Here is an 11,857-nt window from a genome sequence, read left to right as displayed (position 1 = left end):
AGTCCCTGCTGACGTCGTCCTGCTTCCGTAAGAGAGCTGGGGGCCGCCGTCGTCACAGAGCTTGTGGAGCGCCATCATTGCCCATCCGGCGGAGCTGGCCGGATGGGATGCCGGTCTTGTTCTCCGTGACCCGAGTCGATTCGGGGTAGGATGATGATGGCGCTTCCTGTTGACGTGGCGGGTCTGTGCCCTAGGCAGGGTGACGTGGGGGCTCCTCCGAAGCCGAGTCTGTCTTCTGTTGCCGAGGCCGAGCCCGAGCCATGGGGTCGGGCGAGGCGGAAGTCGTTCGGCCGAGGCCGGGGCGGAGTCCGAGCCCTGGGGTCGGGCGAGGCGGAGTTTCGTCGTCTTCCGGGTCTTAGCCCGAGTCCGAGCCCTAGGGTCGGGCGGAGCGGAGTTCGCCGTCTTCCGGGTCTTAGCCCGAGTCCGAGCCCTGGGGTCGGGCGGAGCGGAGTTCGCCGTCTTCCGGGTCTTAGCCCGAGTCCGAGCCCTGGGGTCGGGCGGAGCGGAGTTCGCCGTCTTCCGGGTCTTAGCCCGAGTCCGAGCCCTGGGGTCGGGCGGAGCGGAGTTCGCCGTGGCGCCTAAGGCCTGACTGCCTGTCAGACTCACTCTGTCGAGTGGCACCGCAGTCGGAGTGGCGCAGGCGGCGCTGTCCTTCTGTCAGACTGGTCAGTGGAGTGGTGGAGTGACGGCGGTCACTTCGGCTCTGCCGGGGGGGGGCGCGTGTCAGGATAAAGGTGTCAGGCCACCTTTGCGTTAAATGCCCCTGCAATTTGGTCAGTCGGTGTGGCGATTTAGTCAAGGTTGCTTCTGAGCGAAGCCAAGGCCTCGGGCGAGCCGGTGATGTGTCCGCCATAAAAAGGGGGGCCTCGGGCGAGACGGAAGTCTCTCGAGGTCGGCTGCCCTTGGCCGAGGCTAGGCTCGGGTGAAGCGTGATCGAGTCACTCGTGTGGACTGATCCCTGACTTAATCGTACCCATCAGGCCTTTGCAGCTTTATGCTGATGGGGGTTACCAGCTGAGAATTAGGCGTCTTGAGGGTACCCCTAATTATGGTCCCCGACAATTGCTTTGCTATGAGAGTTTAGACGATGTAATGTACAAATATGCGCTATGCAGTTCACATGGTAACTCGTACGAAACTTTTGCAATAATTGCTTGATAACACTGTCTTGTGTTCTGTTATCATGCTTTTTTTATTATGTGTTACTTATGTAGTTTCTCAATGTCTCTAGATATGGGTTCTTGGGAAGAGCTAACTAGGAAGTTTTTGTTGGAGGAAGAAGAAGATGATGAGTTTTTCTTTATTCTTCTCCTTGTTATACTTCCATTCCTCTCTGAAGAGAAAAGGTCTATCCATACCTGCTCTCTCTCTCTGGTGCCCAGAAGGTTAAGGAGATTCTTGAAGGGCATGAGAGTTGGTGCAAGTCTGAGTTTCGAATGGAGCCAGAAATATTTAGAGCCACATCAGATTTCCTTAGAAGAGAGGGTTTGTTACGTGATACACGAGGAGTTAACGTCGAAGAGCAGCTTGGGATGTTTATGTATATGATCTCTCACAATGCTAGTAACCAAATGCTTCAAAAGGCTTTCCAACATAGTGGAGAGACTATCCATCGAAAAATATCAGAAGTTTTCGATATAGTTCCCACTCTAACTCAGCGATTCGTGAAGCTTCCCAATTCTATCCAGACGCATCCAAAAATTATAACAGATTCTAGGTGAAAGGCAAATGTGCCTTTGGGCCATTTCTATAAATGTTTTGGTGATTAGATGCCCAACACATGTTACTATGGTGTACTAAGTGGTTGAGAGATGCAAATCAAAGAATCAAGGTATGACTCTGGCCTTAGTAAATTGTTTTTGGTACTAACATATTTCTCTAAGTGCTAGGAACCTTGTTTAATCAAAATAAATTAGATTGGAGAAGTTTGGCTAAGTCCAGCTAAACTTGCGTTAGCCTTCGGTGCACCAGACTGTTCGGTGTGCACCGGACAGTGTCCGGTGCACAGGCTGCTTCAGCATCAAACTCGCTGCTCTCAGGAATCGGCGAGGGCATCGTGGCTAAAAATCACCGGACTGTTCGGTGAGCCATCAGCGCCCGCGCCAACGGTCAGCAGAGCGATCAGCGGGCGACGCGTGGCCAGAGCCAACGGTCACCAGCCCGCACCGGACTGTCCGGTGTGCACCAGACACAGTCCTATGCACCAAGAGGACCAAAGTCTCAACGGTCTGCTTCGCTAGAAAAGGAAAGGAATCGGGCACTATTCATGTCCGGTGGTGCACTGGACTGTCCGGTGCGCCAACCGGCAGAAGGCAAGAATTGCCTACCAAATGGAGATCCAACGGCTTCTAGCTGCCTTGGGGCTATAAAAGGGACCCCTAGGCGCATGGAGCAATACACTAAGCCTCCATTGAACATTCTAAGACGTCTAGACTCCGTAAGCACACATTTGGATCTTCGTGGTTGAGATTTGAGCACTTCTTGAGTTGTAAACTCCCTGCACTGTGTTTGTGTGCTCTTTTCTTGACTTGTGTACGTGTCATTGTTGCGACTCTAGTTCTTGTGTGTGTTTCTTTCCCTCCCTTACTCTTGTGGCTTTTGTTGTGATCAACGTTGTAAGGGTGAGAGGCTCCAACTTGTGGAGATTCCTCACGAATGGGAAACAACTCTAAGGAAGAAAATCGTGGTACTCAAGGTTTATCATTGGATCACTTGAGAGGGATTGAGTGCAATCCTTGACCGAAGGAGGTCACCACAACGTGGAGTAGGCATTGGCTCGAGTAACAAGAAGAGGGATGGAAAGAAGAAGAGGCGCATAAAGAAGATCATCTACTACGACAGCGACGCCTCCTCTTCTTCAACAAGGGATGACGACATCGTCCGACGCATGCTAAGGTCATTCACCGTTATTGATCCTCATCTTGTAAATCTTATTTGTGAGAACCCCAAGTACACCAAGATGACGCCCGAAGAAATTCTTGGAAAATTCGTGAGCGGGCGCATGATGGTGAAGGAAACGAGGTATGTGGACGATGCCTTAAACAGACCGCTTCTTCTACACGAGTCGCAACCCGTTGCTCTCAAAGCAACCGGCAGCAAGGAGGCACTACCTAGCAAGGTAGCACAAGTGGAGGCTGTCGGGCTCAACGAGGACGAAATGACGCTCATCATCAAGTGTTTCAAGACTGCCTTGAAGGGACGCAAGGAGTACCCTAACAAGAACAAATCAAGGAGAAAGTGCTCCTGCTTCAAATGCGGTAAGTATGGTCATTTCATAGCACAATGTCCCGATAATAACAATGACCAGGCACGAGAAAAGTATGGGAAGAAGGAAAGGAAGAAGAACTACAGGAAAGCGAAGGGCGAGGCGCACATTGGAAAAGAGTGGGACTCCGACTGTTCTTCATCCGACTCCGATGATGAAGGACTAGCTGCCTCGGCCTTCAACAAGTCTTCTCTCTTCCCCAACGAACGACACACATGCCTCATGGCTAAGGAGAATAAGGTATGTATACGAGATACACCTAAGTACACTTCTTCTAGTGATGAGGAGTTCTCTGATGATGATGAAATAGATTATAACGATCTTTTTAAATGATTAGATAGATCTAAGGTAGACAAAATAAATGAATTGATTGATACTCTTAATGAAAAAGATAAGTTACTAGAAAAACAAGAAGATATTCTCTATGAGGAACATGATAAGTTTATTAGTGTTCAAAAATCTCTTGCACTAGAAGTTAAGAGAAATGAATTATTGTCTTCTAAGTTGTCTACCTGTCATGGTTCTATTTCTAGTCTAAAATTTTTGAATGTTGATTTAAACACTAAACTAGAAAAAGTTAATGTGGCTAGTTCATGTGTAGAGCATGTTGTAAACTGCAATAGGTGTAAAGATTTTAATATTGATGCTTGTAATGAACATGTCTCTACTATTCTCAAATTGAACAATGATGTTGCAAGTCTTAATGCTAAACTTAAGACTTGCAAGGATGACTATGAGAAACTAAAATTTACAAGGGATGCCTACACCATTGGTAGACACCCCTCAATTAAGGATGGACTTGGTTTCCAAAAGGAGACCAAGAACTTTACAAGCCATAGGACTTCCAATCTCAACAAGGAGAAAGGGAAGGCTCCTATGGCTAATAGTTCTCAAAAAAATCATGCCTATCTGTATAAGAAAATTCCTAATGTTACTCATCATGATAAATGTCATAATCATTCTGTTTTCTTGTGCGTCATGATGATGTATTTAGTTCTCATGCCATGTTTGCAACCAGCTCCTCGTATGCTCATGGTAAAAGTAGGCCTAGGCATAATCATGTTGTTTCTCATGTGCCTAGGAAAGTATCCACTGGTCCAACTGCTATTTATCGGCATGTGATGCTTCATTTGTACTGTCATGTAAAAATGCTAAAGTAGTTGCTAGAAAGTTGGGATCTAAATGCAAGAGAGACAAAACTTGCATTTGGGTTCCAAAATATGTTGTGACTAACCTTGTAGGACCCAACAAGAGTTGGGTACCTAAAACCCAAGCTTAATTATCTTGCAGGTTTATGCATTCGGGGGCTCAAGCTGGATCATTGATAGCGGATGCACAAACCACATGATGGGGGAGAAGAAAATGTTCACCTCCTACGTCAAAAATAGGGATTCCCAAGACACTAACATCTTTGGAGATGGGAATCAAGGCAAGGTTAAAGGCTTAGGCAAAATTGCCATCACAACCGAGCACTCGATCTCAAATGTGTTTTTCGTAGAATCACTCGGGTACAATTTATTGTCTGTAAGCCAATTATGTCATATGGGCTATAATTGTTTATTTACAAATATTGATGTATCTGTCTTTAGAAGGAGTGATGGTTCATTAGCCTTTAAGGGTGTATTAGACGACAAGCTCTACTTAGTTGATTTCTCAAAAGAGAATGTCGATCTAGATGCATGCTTAATCGCTAAGACTAATATGGGTTGGCTCTGGCACCGCCGTCTAGCACACGTTGGAATGAAGAACCTTCATAAACTTCTAAAGGGAGAACATGTGTTAGGACTAACCGATGTCAGTTTTGAGAAAGACAGACCTTGTGCAGCATGCTAGGCAGGAAAGCAGGTGGGGAGCACCCATCAAAGCAAGAATGTAATGACGACATCAAGACCACTAGAACTCCTACACATGGATCTCTTTGGGCCCGTTGCGTATCTCAACATCGGGGGAAGTAAGTATGGTCTTGTTATAGTTGATGATTTTTCCCGCTTCACTTGGGTGTTCTTTTCCAGGATAAAACTGAAACTCAAGGAACCCTAAAGCGCTTCTTAAGGAGAGCTCAAAATGAATTTGAGCTAAAGGTGGAAAAGATAAGGAGCGATAATGGATCTGAATTCAAGAACCTTCAAGTCAAAGATTATCTTGAGGATGAAGGCATCAAGCACGAGTTCTCCGCTCCCTACACACCACAACAAAATGGTGTAGTAGAGAGGAAGAACAGGACGCTAATTGACATGGCGAGGACTATGCTTGGAGAATACAAGACGCCTGAGCGGTTTTGGTCGGAAGCTGTGAATACAGCCTGCCATGACATAAACCGGCTCTATCTGCATTGCCTCCTCGAGAAGACATCTTACGAACTCCTAACCGGTAACAAACCCAAAGTTTCCTATTTTCGTGTATTTGGGAGCAAATGCTACGTCTTGATAAAGAAAGGTAGGCATTCGAAGTTTGCTCCCAAAGCTGTAGAAGGGTTTTTATTAGGGTATGACTCAAATACAAAAGCGTATAGAGTCTTCAGCAAATCATCAGAATTAGTTGAAGTCTCTAGCGACGTTGTATTTGATGAAACTAATGGCTCTCCAAGAGAGCAAGTTGATCTTGATGATGTAGATGAAGATGAGGTTCCGACGGCCGCAATGCGAACAATGGCGATAGGTGAGGTTCGACCATAGGAACCACAAGAACAAGATCAACCTTCTTCCTCTATGTTTATGCATCCCCCAACTCAAGGCGATGAACAGGTACCTCAAGAAGAAGGGCAGGATCAAGGGGGCACATAAAGAACAGGAAGGAAGAAGAAGCATCACGAGTTCCTCCAACTAAAGTCTGGACGACGATTCAAAGGAATCATCCAGTGGATCAGATTCTGGGTGATATCAGCAAGGGAGTAACAACTCGCTCACGTTTAGCTAATTTTTGTGAGCATTACTTGTTTGTTTCTTCTATTGAGCCTTTCAGGGTAGAAGAAGCCTTGCAGGATCCGGACTGGGTATTGGCCATGTAGGAAGAGCTCAACAACTTCAAAAGAAATGAAGTGTGGAGCCTGGTGCCACGTCCAAAGCAAAATGTTGTGGGAACCAAGTGGGTGTTCCGCAATAAGCAAGATGAACACGGTGTGGTGACAAGAAACAAAGCTCGACTTGTGGCAAAAGGTTATGCCCAAGTCACAGGTTTGGATTTTGAGGAGACTTTTGCTCCTGTAGCTAGGCTAGAATCAATTCGAATTTTATTGGCATGTGCTGCTCACCACTCTTTTAAGATTTTTCAAATGGATGTGAAGAGCGCCTTCCTCAATGGACCAATCAAGGAGAAGGTATACGTGGAACAACCCCCTAGCTTTGAGGATGACAGGTATCCTGACCACGTCTACAAGCTCTCTAAGGCGCTCTATGGGCTTAAGCAAGCCCCAAGAGCATGGTATGAATGTCTTAGAGATTTCTTTATTACTAATGCTTTCAAGGTTGGGAAAGCTGATCCTACTCTCTTCACTAAGACTTGCAATGGTGATCTTTTTGTATGCCAAATTGTAACGCCCTGAATTTGGGGGTAGATTTTTTCTTCTTTAATACTCACCAAATTCAGGCATTACTCTCTTTCCTCTTCCCGTTTCGCTCCTTCTTCCCAGTTTCAAAGCAGTATAGCAACTGGTGTCCGTATCATGTGTAAACAAAAACCTAAGTTGTCATGGGTGTTGCATCATGCCGAAGCATATTTCTTTTATGTGATGTCGTGTTTAATCACGTGTTCGCCTCGTCTCGTTTCGAATTTTGATCCGCGATTGGAATTCCGATCAGTGGATGTGCATACCGTGGGATTTCGACTCGCGACGCGACCCAGCCCGTCCCGGCCCTCAGGCGTGGCTCCCCCGGCCCCTGTCCCCCGGCGCGCGGCTCTCTAGGCCCCGGCGCGTGGCCATCCTGGCCCCGGCGCGCGACTCCCCTGGCCCCCTCGGGCGCGGCCCCCTGCCCCCAGCGCGCGGCTCCTGCCCACGACAGCGCGGTCCCCCGGCGCGGCCCCTGCACGCGCCCCCGGCACGCGCAACGCGTTCCCGCACGTGCGATGATTGATTTTTAATTAATTTTAAACTTTGTTTAATTAACGTGATGTGTCGCACGCTTCGTTGGGTGGCGAATTAGTTTGATTTCAGATTATATTAATGTGCTTCGTCGCGCGATGATCCATTTTAATTTCAGATTATTTAATGTGTGGCGTCGCGCGTCCAGTCGCGCGACATTTCATTTTAAATTCAGTTTAGATGACATATGTCGTCGTGCGCTTCGTCGCACGACGCTTGATGTTATTTTCATAATTAGTTCAAGTGTCTCGTGCCGCGTTTCGTCGCGCGACGAGTCGTTTTATTCTTAATTCAATCTAAGTGTTGTGTCGCGCGTTTCGCCGTGCAACAATCCTTTTAAATTTACTTTGGTCTGTTTATAATGATTAAACATAGAACATGACTTTATCCTATGCATAGCGCGATGACCAAATTAATACTATTCTGTTTATACGAGTACTTTGATTTACAATCGTGAAACGTGATCGCTCCTCGACCGTAGCCTCGACAGTTACTCTCTCTTTCTCGCTTAGTTGTAGGTGTGAGCATTGCACCGAGCGTCTATTTATTTATAATATTTTATTGCATGGTGTACTGTTCTTTTGTATTAAATTTGTGGAATGTATGTTTGAACTCGTATAGATAACGGTCAGTTGGTGGATTCCGAAGGAGTTGCAGGTGAAGACCCTGAGCAGCAGTCGGTTAGTGAAGGCAAGTGTCCCTTGACCCATCTATGTCTTACTCATTCCTATAATTCACTCCCCGCATTTACATGATTTATACCTAAGAATTGACTAGCTTTTTGTTTATCTTGTCCTTGTTTACCTATTTTGGTTGGGTTATTTTGGTTTAGCTATATGCTAGTGCTTCACATTAATCAATGAACATGATGAGATTATTTATGATACGTTGTTTTCCCTTCTGATTATGATGATATACTTGTGGCATTTAAGGGGACTCAAACTGTTTCTCGAGTGCCTCTCTGTAAGGACTGGTTCGTTGGATGACCGCCCGAGAAAACAATGCAACTATGAGGGTGGAATGGGACACCCTTAGCTGAATAATTAGAGGAACTGAGGTGCAGTTCGCTTCCCCGTCGTGCCGTCAATGGGGCTCGGTGTATGCGGCTCGCTCTGCCGAGGGTGGATCGCCCCTTGGAGAGGAGTGCGGTACATTTAGGAAACCTAACGGGCGACTACAGCCTCAGGGAATCTTTGTAAAGGCTACGTAGTGAAACCTTGCCTATTCACCTTGGTAGTGTTTAAGGGTTTGATCGGCCCGAGGCAAGAGGGAATCACGGCTTGTGGGTAAAGTGCTGAAAGTCGCCTAGAGGGGGGTGAATAGGCAAATCTGAAATTTACAGCGTTTAAGCACAACTACAAGCCAGGGTTAGCGTTAGAAATGTAATCGAGTCCAAAAGAGAGGGAAAACAAATCAACAAAGAAATAAAACGGATGAACACGGTGATTTGTTTTACCGAGGTTCGGTTCTTGCAAACCTACTCCCTGTTGAGGTGGTCACAAAGACCGAGTCTCTTTCAACCCTTTCCCTCTCTCAAACGGTCACCTAGACCGAGTAAGCTTCTCTTCTCAATCAAACGGGACACTAAGTCCCCACAAGGACCACCACACAATTGGTGTCTCTTGCTTTGATTACAATGATCTTGGGAACAAGAAATGGGGAAGAAGAAAAGCAATCTAAGCGCAAGAGCTCAAAAGAACACAAAAGTCTCTCTAGTCACTAATTTGTTTGGAGTGATTCCGGACTTGGGAGAGGATTTGATCTATTTGTTTGTTTCTTGGAATGAAGTCTATAGCTCTTGTATGAGGTTTGATGGCTGAAAACTTGGATGCATTGAAGTGTGGTGGTTGGGGGGGTATTTATAGCCCCAACCACCAAAATGACTGTTGGTGAGGGCTTCTGTCGTATGGCGCACCAGACAGTCTGGTGCGCCACCGGACACTGTCCGGTACGCCAGCCACGTCACTAGGCCGTTGGGTTCCGACCGTTGGAGCTTCTGACAACGGGGCCACCGGACAGTCCGGTGGTGCACCGGACAGTCACTGTTCACTGTCCGGTGCGCCTTCTGGCGCCTGCTCTGACTTCTGCGCGCGCAGTTGCACTGTTCACTGTTCACTGTAGCGTTGCAGACGACCGTTGGCGCGGACGACCGTTGGTCCGCTTGGTACACCGGACAGTTCGGTGCTACATCGGACAGTCTGGTGAATTATAGCGGAGCGGCCTCCCCGAATTCCCGAAGGTGGCAAGTTTGGAGTGGAACTCCCTGGTGCACCGGACAGTCCGGTGCGCCAGACCAGGGCTGCCTTTGGGTTGTCTTTTGCTCTTTCCATTTGAACCCTTTCTTGGACTTTTTATTGGTTTGTGTTGAACCTTTGGCACCTGTAAAACTTATAATCTAGAGCAAACTAGTTAGTTCAATTATTTGTGTTGGGCAATTCAACCACCAAAATCATTTAGAAAAAAGGTGTAAGCCTATTTCCCTTTTAATCTCCCCTTTTTGGTGATTGATGCCAACACAAACCAAAGCAAATGTATAAGTGCAGAATTGAACTAAGTTTACATGATGTGAGTGCAAAGATTACTTTGAATTAAACCAATATATATTCTCATAGGATATGCATGGCTGCTTTCTTCTATTTTAACATTTTGGACCACGCTTGCACCACTTTTTTCATTTTTGCAAATGTTTTGGAAATTCTTTCTCAAAGTCTTTTGCAAATAGTCAAAGGTGTTGAGAGCACCTAGAGGGGGGGGGGTGAATAGGTGATCCTGTAAAAACTTAAAACTTAATGCCACAAACTTGATTAAGTGTTAGAGCAATAAAGCTAAGTGGCTAGAAAGGAGTTCTTGCAAAACACAATAACCACAAAGATATCAACACAAAGAGGCACAATGGTTTATCCCGTGGTTCGGCCAAGTCCAACACTTGCCTACTCCATGTTGTGGCGTCCCAACGGACGAGGGTTGCAATCAACCCCTTTCAAGTGATCCAAAGACCCACTTGAATACCACATTATTTCTTTTTCCTTTCACTATATCCCGTTTGCGAGGAATCTCCACAACTTGGAGTCTCTCGCCCTTACAAAAGATGATCACAAATGAACACGGAAGTAAGGATGGGATGAACAACACACATGTCCACAGCAATACGCACACACACAAGGTCAAGACTTGAGCTCAAATGAATATCTCAAAGTTCTCACTAGAACGGAGCTCAAATCACTAAGAATGTCAAACGAGTGCGCAAGAACGAAGTGTGAATGATCAAGAATGCTCAAAGTGTGCTTGGTGTTGTCCTCCATGCGCCTAGGGTCCCTTTTATAGCCCTAAGGCAGCTAGGAGCCGTTGAGAGCATTCTAGGAAGGCAATTCTTGCCTTCTGTCGACTGGCACACCGGACAGTCCGGTGCGGATTTCTTTCCTATTTTGGCGCAGCCGACCGTTGGCGATTTGGAGCCGTTGGCGCACCGGACACTGTCTGGTGCACACCGGACAGTTCGGTGCCCCCTTCAGACCGTTGGCCCGGCCACGCGTCACGCGCGGATTGCGTGGCCGATCGTTGGCTCGGCCGACCGTTGGCTCACCGGATAGTCCGGTGAATTTTAGTCGTACGCCGCCTACGAATTCCCAAGAGCGGCCTTTTCACCAGAGTCAGCCTGGTGCACCCAGACTGAGCAGAGTCTTGGCTGCTCGAGCCAAGTCTTTTCCAATTGTCTTTTCTCTGATTCTATCACTTAGACAAATATGTTAGTACACAAAAACCAATGTACTAAGTCTAGAATCATACCTTTGTATTGATTTGCACTTTGTCCACCCTTTGGCATATACTTATTCCCTTAATGTGTGTTGGGCACTTAATCACCAAAATCTTATAGAAATGGCCCAAGGGCACATTTCCCTTTCAATCTCCCCCTTTTTGGTGATTTATGCCAACACAGCAAAAAACAACTAAAAGAAGTGCAACATCAATGCAAATGAGAACACAAATTTGTTTTGATTCAAATTTGACATATTTGGATCATTCTTTGCCACCACTTGGTTTGTTTTTGCAAATCAAACTCAATTTCCTATCTCTAAGTCAAATTCACTTGTTGAGGCATAGAGAAAGATATTACAAGAGAAATTGATCACTGATTCAAAAACTCCCCCTATTTCCCATAATCAAACATTCTCCCCACAAGAGACCAACTTTTGACAAAAAAAGACATTTAGAATTTTGACAAATCAAAAGTCCTAACTCTAAAATTCTCAAGTGATGGTAGCTGATCCATTTGTTGCTTTGGCCCTTAATTTCTCCCCCTTTGGCATCAAGCACCAAAACAGGATCATTTTTGGCCTCTAAACCCCATTGCCTCACCAAAATTGTCACTTAAGAGCAAAAGGCAATAAGAGACATGGAGATGAACTTGGAGTAAGTTACCCCCTTTATCGGAGTGCAGTGGAAGTCTTTCATGATCCAAGTCCACCTTTCCCTTTCAATCCACCTTTGGGACTAATTTAAGAGCACTCAAACAC

General features: G+C 46.2%; 1 pseudogene; it reads left to right on the top strand.

Moving 5' to 3' along the window:
• Positions 1–1,233: 1,233 nt before the first annotated feature.
• Positions 1,234–1,721, top strand: LOC109944403 (uncharacterized; annotated as a pseudogene).
• The last annotated feature ends 10,136 nt before the right edge of the window (positions 1,722–11,857 follow it).

Source organism: Zea mays, chromosome 2 (assembly GCF_902167145.1).
Source record: "Zea mays cultivar B73 chromosome 2, Zm-B73-REFERENCE-NAM-5.0, whole genome shotgun sequence".
NCBI classification, from domain to species: Eukaryota; Viridiplantae; Streptophyta; class Magnoliopsida; order Poales; family Poaceae; genus Zea; species Zea mays.
Note: the sequence above shows the minus strand (reverse complement) of the source record. Positions and strands in the feature narration are given on the sequence as shown.